The sequence below is a fragment of the Gigantopelta aegis genome, chromosome 12 (genome assembly GCF_016097555.1).
Source record: "Gigantopelta aegis isolate Gae_Host chromosome 12, Gae_host_genome, whole genome shotgun sequence".
NCBI classification, from domain to species: Eukaryota; Metazoa; Mollusca; class Gastropoda; order Neomphalida; family Peltospiridae; genus Gigantopelta; species Gigantopelta aegis.
Window position 1 is genome coordinate 6037673 of NC_054710.1, and position 12497 is coordinate 6050169.

General features: G+C 42.6%; 1 protein-coding gene across 1 annotated transcript in view; it reads right to left on the minus strand.

Annotated features, from left to right (window-relative positions):
- Nucleotides 1-12497, minus strand: part of LOC121386411 (ammonium transporter Rh type A-like) — a 57099-nt gene that overhangs the window by 15736 nt on the left and 28866 nt on the right. The gene's annotated exons all lie outside the window — the stretch shown is intronic.

A 12497-nucleotide genomic window follows, 5' to 3' on the forward strand; every position in this document is an offset into this window, starting at 1 on the left:
TAGGTGGTTACAAGTGCCTCTTAACAATGCCAGAAGGTCGTGGAGGTGGACAGCGAAAGAAGTTAAAAGATAGGAGTTGCCAGATCGGGAAGAAATGAGATGGAATTCAAAGGAGAGAAAAGAAAGGGGGCAGTGGGATTTTTAAAAATATATTTCAGAGCATAAAATATGGCACGAACGATTTTGTCGTTCATCTGTTAGTTTTGCAAAACCAATATCAACATAAACGACGGTTCGTTCGTGCAAAAGCTGTAATAGTTAGTCACAAAATCTTTTTTTTTTTAAATGATCACTGTTTTTGGAAGAAAATAAGCTGACATTGCTGGCGTGAGAAAGATACAAAGTATCCGTTTGAAATCAGCATCCTAGTCGATACAATGTCGGCGCTGTGTTTTTGAAGTCTCGAAAACGTTTCGTAACATAGTTGCACGTTGAATCCCTTTGATCATATCCCTACGTGCACAAAATTACATGCTGTTCGGAAATTAAAGGGACTGTTCAGAGTTTCAGCCATAGTAAGAGTTCCGTCCCCACCACCACACTACCCCCACCCACCCCCCACACACACCCACCACCACCACCCCACACCCACCCACCACACACACCCACCACCACCACCACTACTACAGACCCACCCTACACACACCTACCACCACACCCCACCCCACATTCACTACCACCAGACCAACCCTACACACACCCACCACCAACACCCACCACCACCACAGACCCACCCTACACACACACACACCACCACCACCACACCCCACCCCACCCTACCTCACACACACCCACCACCACCACCCAACGTAATAGACATACATCCTACGTTGTTTTGTTTTTTTAACAATATCTTATCTTAGGTTATGGAAAACCGATATCAACATAAACAACGGATCGTTCGTGCAAAACCTATAATCACTCATCAGAAAATCCAAACAAACGTGTGTTGGCTAATATCATTAATGTTTTGGAAATCTAAGTGTAGTTGGAAATTTCTGACATAGATACACGTCATATGTGCTTGATGATACTGTTCCAACCAGCTTTTCCTCCATTGTTCAACGTGCCCAGCTGTTTTCCCTCACCACCACCTTCTACTTTCGTTATAAAATGCTACCTGTGTTAGCACGCCACCGACATATTTACAATTTATGGAAGTTTGCTGACATTCTCAGACCTGACGTCACGATATTCGTGATAGAATCTCTATGGGTAGTTCCTTGGAATTATATATATTATATACCAATGAAATTGAATGACACTGATGAAAACAAAATATGCTTTAAAATGTATATGGGTTTTTGTTTGTTTGTTTGGGTTTATTGTTTTATTTGTTTTGGGGTTTTTTGTGGGGGGTTTTTGTGTGTGTTTTCTTTTGTGGGTTGTTTTTGTTTTTGTTTTGTTGTTTTGTTGTTTTTTGTTGTTGTTTGTTTTTTGTTTTTTTTGTTGTTGTTTTTGTTGTTGTTTTTTTTCGGGGGCGGGGGGGGGGGGTAATTCTTCACCATAAGAGGTCAAAAAAGGTTTTGGTCCTAGCACACAAAAAGTATATTTTCGTATTTATGGTAGGAGAAAAGTTACAAAATCGCTCGTCTTAGATTCTCGTTTGAATATCGTTGCCTATTAACATTTTCAGTTGTATCTGAACTACTGAAGAAAATCGTTCGTGTAAACACTTAACACCACACGAACGACATATTGGTTGTCTGAAAAGTTCAAATTTTATGCCCTGATATATTTTATAAAAAAATTTAAAGTCAGTCAGAAAAAGACATATCACCCGTCGAACTGGAAGTTGCATGGATTTTTTTTTTTTTTTTTTTCATCTGTCACATTAGGCGAGCGGGTGAATAGACCCTACTTTCTCCCTAGACCCCCCCCCCCCCCCCATCCCCTGAATTGTTTCAAGTAAATAACTGATGATTATTTAGTAAAGTTGTTATTGCAAAATGTGCCTGTACTAGCCGTGTCCTTGTATCCACAGTTACAGGAAGAGTCGTTGAAAACACCGATGACCTGTCCAGCAATATAGGTCTTCTCTTGTGGTGTGCGTCATTGTTCGACATTTTAGTTAATTGTCTTTCTCAGTTGGTCTGCCTACGAGGAGGGTTGCCCGGCAATTACGAGCAGGAAGTACGTCATTGTCTTGAAACAAAAGGAGTAGTCTGTTCTCGAAAGTTCCCTTAAGATGGTTTTCAAATGGATATAATATGGCCAGGGTTTCTGCTAGAGGGTAAAACGGGTATGCGCCATACCCAAAAAAAATTTGCAGATTTTATTATTTAAGTTGACCTTTTGACAAAATTAATTACTCTTTATCATCACTGTATGATTTTCTTAACCCTAACACTAAACTTAACCATATATATATATACACACATATGCAGACACACACACACACACATACACACACGAGCGCGCACACACATGGGCGTCATTTACTGAAGGAAAGTGTGTATGTGTGGAAGGGGGGGGGGGGGGGGGTGTACTGTTTTGGGAAAATATGTTTGTTGAACAAGCATACCAACGCTGAATCTTTTTTCTCTTTTTTTTTAAATAAATAAAAATATCAGATCGCAAGTGAGCTCTGTGGTCTAGTGGATAAGCTGCTGCACAATCAAGCTGACGACAGTGGTTCAAATCCCGTCAAAGCTGGCTCACACATTCATTCAACTTTCTCATCTATCACCCTCTGCCTATCATTCTAATTATCTTAATACAAAAAAAAATCCAGTTTCTCCCACGATTTTAATCTGTTTCGACCCTTTGTGTCAGTTTTCTCCGACTTTGTCTTCTGAGCTGTCCACACCATCGCCTACCTGTCTCAACTTCCTCTACGGGTGCAGTCTCTGTGTGTTTCCCTGCACCCACCTGGCATCCTCGTCCTCTGCCGCTAATAAAGCTGGTCTGACCCACGGCACTAACTGACGACCGCCGGTAGTAGGGGTGCATAGTAGGTGGTTACAAGTGCCTCTTAACAATTCCAGAAGTAACTACTGAACACTCCCTGAAGTGGTCGGACTAAGCCCACAGCTAAACGCTGATGGGGAATGGCAGGCGTGTAGAACAGATAGCCATAAGAGACAAGCACCTTTCGCGGTTGGAAAGACCACGACTAAAAGGTCGTGGAGGTGGACAGCGAAAGAAGTTAAAAGATAACAGTTGCCAGATCGGGAAGAAATGAGATGGAATTCAAAGGATTCAAAGGAGAGAAAAGAAAGGGGGCAGTGGGATTTGTTTTTAAATATATCAGAGCATAAAATTTGAGACGAATGGTAGGAGAAAAGCTACGGAAATCGCTCATCTTAGATTCTCGTTTGAATAACTACTGAAGAAAATCGTTCGTGTAAACACTAACACCACACGAACGACATATTGGTTGTCTGAAAAGTTTGAATTTTATGCCCTGATATATTTTATAAAAAAAATTAAAGTCAGTCAGAAAAAGACATATCACCCGTCGAACTGGAAGTTGCATGGATTTTTTTTTTTTTTTTTCCATCTGTCACATTAGGCGAGCGGGCGAATACTTGCGAAACACGCTCATGCATATACAGTCAAACACACTCACGCGCGCACGCACGCACACACACACACACACACACACACACACAACACAATATATATATATATACACACATACACATACACAACACAGAATTGCGCGCACATACACAAACACACACATCAGACATACATATTATATACACATATAATGTAATAGATGTATATTCAGTCTTGAAATAGCAAATGTATTAGGGTTTGTGTGCTGTCAATTATGGTAGCAGTATACAGTTAACTTCCTTGTGTACCCGTCGCAAAGAACGAAAGAAAGAAATGTTTTAGTTAACGACGCACTCAACACATTTTATTTACGGTTATATGGCGTCAGACATATGGTTAAGGAACACACAGATTTTGAGAGGAAACCCGCTGTCGCCACTTCATGGCCTACTCTTTTCGATTAGCAGCAAGGAATCTTTTATTTGCGCTTCCCACAGGCAGGATAGCACAAACCATGGCCTTTGTTGAACCAGTTATGAATCACTGGTCGGTGCAAGTGGTTTACACCTACCCATTGAGCCTAGCCGATGATTAATTAATCCATGTGCTCTAGTGGTGTCGTTAAACAAAACAAACTTTAACTTTAACTTCTCCACCTCATTTTGTATCATTTCAGAACTGGAACTCGTTAAAGAAGTAAATATGTCAGTGTTCGAGGTAAAGGCCATGACGCTATCGGATGACGACATCTCGCAAAGCGATGACAACTCCGATGTCGCAATCGATATGATGTGCGCATTATTTGGAACGTTGTGTTCCACTGACGATGTGTTTCAACCAGGCGTCACCGAAGATGTTATCCAGACAGGCTTTACCAAAGCGCAGGCGCTATAGCAGGTGCATTTCAAGCAGGCGTAGATCAGAAAGGTTTTACTCGAGGTGCCTTTCAACCATACGTAAATGCAGGCGCGTTTGGGCTTGGCGTTACTCGAGGTGCATTTCAGCCAAGCCTTATTCAAGGTGCAGGCGTCACTCAATGTGCATTTCAAGCAGGCGTTATTCGAGGTGCATTTCAAGCAGGCTCCGCCAAAGGTGCGTTTCAGCCAGACATTATTCACGGCACAGGCTTTACTCAAGGTGAATTCCAACCATGTTCCGCTAAAGGTGCATTTCAGCCAGGCGTTATTCACGGCAAAACCAGGCTCTTCTGGCGACAAATCCAGGCGACTACAAGGCATAATCACCTTTCTGAAGCGAATCGGAGTCTGGGACATGTTCAGGGACATGTGGGACGTGGTAAAGACGCAGATGCGAGTGTACAGGAAAGAACAACTCCTTTTCGGCAGGGACAACATGGCGACAGACTCGCATGAAGAGAAAGCCAGGGACAAGCAGGGACTAATCATCTTTCTGAAAAGAACTGGAGTCTGGAAGATGTTCATGGACGTATGGAACTTGATAAAGTTACGGATACGCGTATTCGGTGCACTCGAGCAACGAAACAGAGAAGTGCCTTCACTGATGAGGATGAAAGAACAATAAAGACTTGGCAGCAAAAATAACCAGGCGTACACTTAATTTTTTGTTTAGTTACGTCAGCAAAAGCGAGAAATGTCTTCATTGATGATAATGGGAGAACAACTATGAAGACTTGCCAATAAGTTAGAGTCTCACCAGTGAAGTCGCACTGTCGGGAATTAATTGCCAAGATTTTTGCCAGTAAATTTACAATTGATGGTAAAGTTGTAACAAGGAGAAGACAAGAAAGATATATTATTTGTGTACATAAACATATAAATGAAACAAAACATTTAACTTTATTAGTAAATAATGCATTGTGTGATTTGTTGCTTGGCTTTTATTTTGGGGTTAGTTTCTTTGGGGGGGGGGGGGGGGGGTTGTTGTGGAGGGGTTTTTTTTTGGGGGGGTCGGGGGTTGTATAGCCTCTATGTAATGAAAATGCGATGTTTTGATTGTAGCAAACATGTGGTGTGAGTATCTAATACGATGCAAACATGTGGCGTGAGTATCTAATACGATGCAAACATGTGGTGTGAGTATCTAATACGATGCAAACATTTATTGCTTCTTTTCGTTTCTTACACACCCGTTGGTTATTTCTGATAACACATACGTGTTAACACATATACGTGCGATAACATTTTACAGACATACGACTGGCTGCTCCTAGGTGAAGATCAGGGTCCCGTTCCATGAAAGAAGTGTAGCTAAGGTTACTTGTAAACGACTGAGGGAGCAGGCTGGCTTTTGGCAGAATTAAACAAAAATTCCCGAATTACTATCAAACAGCTATACAAGTTTAAAAACGAATCACTACGCATTTTTATATGGATTACAACTAAGTTTGAGGGTTGAATGATGGAAATACATGGTAAAAGGGTCTCAGGTTAGCACATTTTGCCCGAATATCTCTATAATTTACGCCCGAATCTGAGGTTTTGCTCCAGCATGGGGGAGGGGGGGGGGGCAGTCCACCCCCCACCCACCCACCCGCCCTATGTCTCGTACGCTTATGCCCAATGATCGTTTTCGGTACATTTTGTCCCACCAAAGGTGACCACAGCATATACCTGCCATATCACACAAACAACAAGCAATGAAAGTCAGACGACCAGAAGATTCTTTTTAGAGAAGAAAGTGAGAGCACATCAGTTCTTTCACAGGACTGTTCACAGGACAGTTCACTGGGCTGTTCACAGGACTGTTCACTAGCTTAAAGGGACATACCCTAGTTCCAATCCGTGAAAATTAACACTAAGTTTAGTTAATGTACAAACTTGTAACACATTTGAATAAAGTTACAACTGAGTGAAACATGATCATGGCCTGTGAATTTGAAATGGGGATGTACCCTCTAAAAATAAGACTAAAACTCGACTCCATAACTGTTACTTCTCAGACGCACGTGCGTTTTAAAAAATATGATAAATGCATTGTGTGATAATAAAAACACCAGGATGACGAAAAAACTTCTTCGAATGTAAGGAAATTGATAATCTAAACAATAAAATCTAATTAAAGTATGATTTCAGTTGTCAAAAACGGCTATAATAGTAAAATAAATATGCCTTAGTGTTCAAAAACTAGGGCATGTCCCTTTAAGAGTATTTGGGCTCATTCGCATTATGCTAACAGTGTTGTAAGATTTCTTTTATGTAAATAAACTGAACGTAGATGTCTATCTGCTTTGCGTTTGTTTTGTTGTTTTCTTCGGGGTTTACCAGCCTCGGTGGCGTCGTGGCAGGCCATCGGTCTACAGGCTGGTAGGTACTGGGTTCGGATCCCAGTCGAGGCATGGGATTTTTAATCCAGATATCGACTCCAAACCCTGAGTGAGTGCTCCGCAAGGCTCAATTGCACCGACCAGTGATCCATAACTGGTTCAACAAAGGCCATGGTTTGTGCTATCCTGCCTGTGGGAAGCGCAAATAAAAGATCCCTTGCTGCCAATCGGAAGAGTAGCCCATGTAGTGGCGACAGCGGGTTTCCTCTCAAAATCTGTGTGGTCCTTAACCATATGTCTGACGCCATATAACCGTAAATAAAATGTGTTGAGTGCGTCGTAAAATAAAACATTTCTTTCTTTCTTCGGGGTTTTTTGTTGTTTTTGTTTGTTTGTTTGGGTTTTTTGTTTTTGTTGGTGGGGTTTTTTTGGGGGGAGTGGGGGGGGCTTCAAATGCGTGCATGCATGCCTGTGGATACCACAATTAAGGGGTAGCATAGGGGCAGGTCGTAGCCCAGTGGTAAAGCGCTCGCTGGAATCGATCCCCGTTGACTATTGCAACACGACTGGTATATCAAAGGCTGGGGTATGTGCTATCCTGTCTGTGGGATGGTGAATATAAAAGATCCATTGCTACCATTACTAACAAAACAATGTAGTGGGTTTAGTCTCTCTCTCTCTCTCTCTCTCTCTCTCTCTCTCTCTCTCTCTCTCTCTCTCTCTCTCTCTCTCTCTCTCTCTCTCTCTCTCTCTCTCTCTCTCACTATATGTCCAAATTACGAAATGTTTGACATCCGATAGCCGCTGATTAATAAATCAATGTGCTCTAGTGGTGTCATTATACAAAACAAACTTTTTAACTACGGTTAAGATGCAATCTAACCGGATGCGTGCTACGCCAGCGATGTCATAATATAGTGCCAGTACCAGGACTTCGGGGGGGGGGGGTGGGGGAGGGTGTAGCTCAGACGGTTGAAATAAAAGTAAAGAATTGTTTTATTTAACAACGCAATCAACACATTTTATTTACGGTTATATGGCGTCAGACATGGTTAAGGACCACACATATACTGAGAGAGGAAACCCGCTGTCGCCACGTCATGGGCTACTCTTTTCGATTAGAAGCAAGGGATCTTTTATATGCACTATCCCACAGACAGGGTAGTACATACCACGGCCTTTGATATGCCAGTCGTAGTGCACTGGCTGGAACAAAAGACGGTTGAGTGTTCGCTGGAGAAGCTTATGTCGCAGGATCTAACCACCTCGGTGGATCCAATCAACTGACTGGGTTTTTCGCGTTCCAACCAGTGTACCACAACTGGTCAAAGGCCGTGGTACGTGCTTTTCCAGGAAAGTGCACATACGAGATCCCTTTCTGCATTAGGAAAACTGTACCGGGTTTCCTCTCACTACTAGTCAGAATTATTCATCAATGTGCTCTAGTGGTGTAGTTAAAGAAACTTTGTATATACCATTAAATAAACACGTGACACACATTGCAACAGTTTGTACAAGTTGGTTCAATCGGACAAAAAAAGTAAACTAAAGTTTTTTTTATTTAACGATGCCACTAGAGCACATTGATTTTTTATCTTATCATCGGCTATTGGACGTCAAACATATGGTCATTCTGACACTTTTTTTTTTAAGAGGAAACCCGCTGTCGCCACATAGCCTACTCTTTTACGACAGGCAGCAAGGGATATTTTATTTGTGCTTCCAACAGGCAGGATAGCACAAACCATGGTCTTTGTTGAACCAGTTATGGATCACTGGTCGGGGCAAGTGGTTTACACCTACCCATTGAGCTTTGCGGAGCACTCACTCAGGGTTTGGAGTCGGTATCTGGATTAAAAATCCCATGCCTCGACTGGGATCCGAACCCAGTACCTACCTGGCTGTAGATCGATGGCCTAACCACGACGCCACCGAGGCCGGTCAATCGGACAAATATTTATATTAGTTTTCTGCTGCGGATGTTCCATTGTTTGTTCTTTCTTCGACACGATTAGGGCGGGATGTATCCCAGTGGTAAAAGCGTTCGCTTGATGCGCGGTCGGTCTGGGATCGATCCCCGTCGGTGGGCCCATTGGCTATTTCTCGCTCCAGACAGTGCACCACTACTGGTATATCAAAGGCCGTGGTATGTGTTATCATGTCTGTGGGATGGTGCATATAAAAGATCCCTTGCTGCTAATTGAAAAGAGTAGCACATGAAGTGGCGACAGCGGGTTTCCTTTCTCCATATCTGTGTGGTACTTAACCATATGTCCGACGCCATATAATTGTAAATACAATATAATGAGTGTGTCGTTAAATAAAACATTTCCTTCCTTCGATACGATCTCCAATAAGGAAGCATAACCGTAAACACACACAGAGAATAAGACGAAAGGAGTTGTGTCCCTTAGTTTACAATAACATTCACAGACAACTATCAGCTTAAAGTTCAGCCAGCAAACGTTTCGCTAACGTTTGCGGACTATTTGATTGGTTCCCGACGTGGCCATTTGGGGGCGAGTTCAGCCACACCGAGCAGTGAAACGTCCGCTAGACTGGTTTATGCGTTTTACGGTAAACCAAAGGGTCACGTCGGGAACCAATCTAAGAGTTTGCTAGCGTTAGCGAAACGTTTGATGGCTGACCATGGGTTTGGTTTAACGTACTAGTATTATAAAAAAAAATAAAAAAAAATAAAAAAAAAATATTTAACGACGCACTCAATACATTTTATTTACGGTTATATGGCGTCAAACATATGGTTAAGGACCACACAGATTTTGAGAGGAAACCTGCTGTCGCCACTACATGGGCTACTCTTTCCGATTAGCAGCAAGGGATATTTTATTTGCGCTTCCCACAGGCAGGATAGCACAAACCATGGCCTTTGTTGAACCAGTTATGGGTCACTGATCGGTGCAAGTGGTTTACTCCTACCCATTGAGCCTTGCGGAGCACTCACTCAGGGTTTGGAGTCGGTATCTGGATTAAAAATCCCATGCCTCGACTGGGATCCGAACCCATTACCTACCAGCCTGTAGACCGATGGCCTAACCACGACGCCACCGAGGCCGGTAACGTATTATACATACGAGCACATTGATTTATTAATCATCGGCTATTGAATTACAAACATTTGGTAAGTTGGACATACAGTCTTAGAGAGGACTCGCTATATTTTTCCATTAGTAGCAAGGGATCTTTTATATGCACCATCCCACAGACAGGATAGCACATACCACGGTTTTTGGTATACCAATCATGGTGCACCACCTGGAATGAGAAACAGCCCAATCAAGCGAGCCATTGAGATAACCATACATGGTTTGTAAGAAAAAAGTCTGGACCCCCCCCCCCGCCCTCCCTCCTCTCCTCTCCCTATGCATTACCTCTGTGTTATGTCCCCCCCCCTCCTCCCCTGTGCATTACCTCTGGGCTACGTCCCGCGCCCCCCCCCCCCCGCCCCTCCTCTCCATATCCATTACCTCTGGGCTACGCCCCCCCCCCCTCTCTCCATATGCATTACCTCTGGGCTACGTCCCCCCCCTTCTCTCCATATGCATTACCTCTGGGCTACGTCCCCCCCCCATCCTCTCCATATGCATTACCTCTGGGCTACGTCCCCCCCCCTTCTCTCCATATGCATTACCTCTGGGCTACGTCCCCCCACCAACCTCTCCATATGCATTACCTCTGGGCTACGTCCCCCCCCCCCCTTCTCTCCATATGCATTACCTCTGGGCTACGTCCCCCCCCCCATCCTCTCTATATGCATTACCTCTGGGCTACGTCCTCCCCCCCTCCTCTCCATATGAATTACCTGTGGGCTACGTCCCCCCCCCCCATTCTCTCCATATGCATTACCTCTTGGCTACGTCCCCCCCCCCCCCCCCATCCTCTCCATATGCATTACCTCTGGGCTACGTCCCCCCCCCATCCTCTCCATATGCATTACTTCTGGGCTACGTCCCGCCCCCCTCCCCATCCTCTCCATATGCATTACCTCTAGGCTACGTCCCCCCCCCATCCTCTCCATATGCATTACCTCTGGGTTACGTTCCCCCCCCCCCCCATCCTCTCCATATGCATCACCTCTGGGCCCGCCCCTTGTGTATTCATGAACCTTGACAAATATCACACTTGTTTTCTTTCTTTTTTAAACTTATTTTCGTACGTATATCCAAATAAGGTTAAAAAAAAAACTCGCTCTGGATGGGAGCCGGTACCGGTATGCGAACCCTGTACCTACTAGCCTTATCTCCGGTGGCTTAATCACGATACCACCGAAGCCGGTAATTATTACACTAAACAGTGTTCAGGCTTGCTTGGCTGATTTATGCGATAAACGTTAAACCTAACGACCACACATGGAGGAAATGTCTGCGGTCACCGAGTTTTAACATCGGTCGCACGGTCGCTCCTTGTCGAACACCTACTATAGAAAGAGTCATACCACGCTAAATACGGTACCGAGAGGAAGAGAAGGGGAAAAAAGGCGTCAATCGTGTTATGCGGAAGAGTGTGTAAAACTAAAGGTGAAACGGTCTTTGCCGCTGACAAATATAAACCATTTCTAGTTAATGGCCAGGTTGATATTTAGAAAACAATATGTTAACTGAAAAGTAATTTTATTAGTGCAACATTCTTTGATATGATGTACCTGCCGCCGAGGTGGTTCGATCTTAGAGAGGAAACCTGCTACATTTTTCCATTAGTAGCAAGGGATCTTATATGTGCACCATTCCACAGACATATTAATAAACAAAGTAAAGTAAAGTAAAGTAGTAAAGTAAAGTAAAGTAAAGTAAAGTAGTAAAGTAAAGTAAAGTAAAATTAAATTAAATTTAATTAAATTTAATTTAATTTAATTACCAAATTAAAAATGCAATACAATGAAAACAATAATAATTTTTAAAACTTAATAATAATAATAATAATAATAATAATAATAATAATAATAAAATAAAATAAAATGAAATAATACAAAATAAATAAATATCCGAGACTTTAAAAGTAGGGTGGTTATTGAGAGCTTTTCATTAGGAAACTCGAGTAAGATGGGGTGTGTGTTACAAAGGCAATATATACAAAGATACCAGATATCAGATGCCAGATACCGTAATACGTGATACAAGATACCAAACTACGTGATACAAGATACCAACTATGTGATACAAGATACCAAACTACATGATACAAGATACCGTACTACGTGACACAAGATAACAACATACCTGATACAACGTACAACATACGAGACACAAAATACGAAAATAAAAACTGAATACCGGTACCACAAACAGAAACCGAGAATCATTTTGTACGTGGACAGGTATCCATGGCTACAGTGTTATCGCAGAAGTAATGCTTCGTGGTCTCAAAACGTTTGTTATGTTTAACGACACCACTAGAGCACATATATATATATATATATATATATATATATATATATATATAGATATATAGATATAGATATAGATATATAGATAGACATGTTTTCGTTGGAAATTAAATAAAATACACACAGGGGCGGATCCAACATTGTGCAAGGAGAGGGAGTCCACAAAATTCTTTAAAGGGCAAGTTTCAGTTTGCTGATTGCAAAGGAGCCGAGCTTCTAAAGGGGGCAAAATCGGGGGGACAAGGGGGGGGGGGGGGGGGGGGTTGATTGGGGACGCTTCACGGAATTTTTGCAATAAAGACGCTGAGATACGTTTTTTTCAATTAAGTTAAAGTTGTTTTGTTT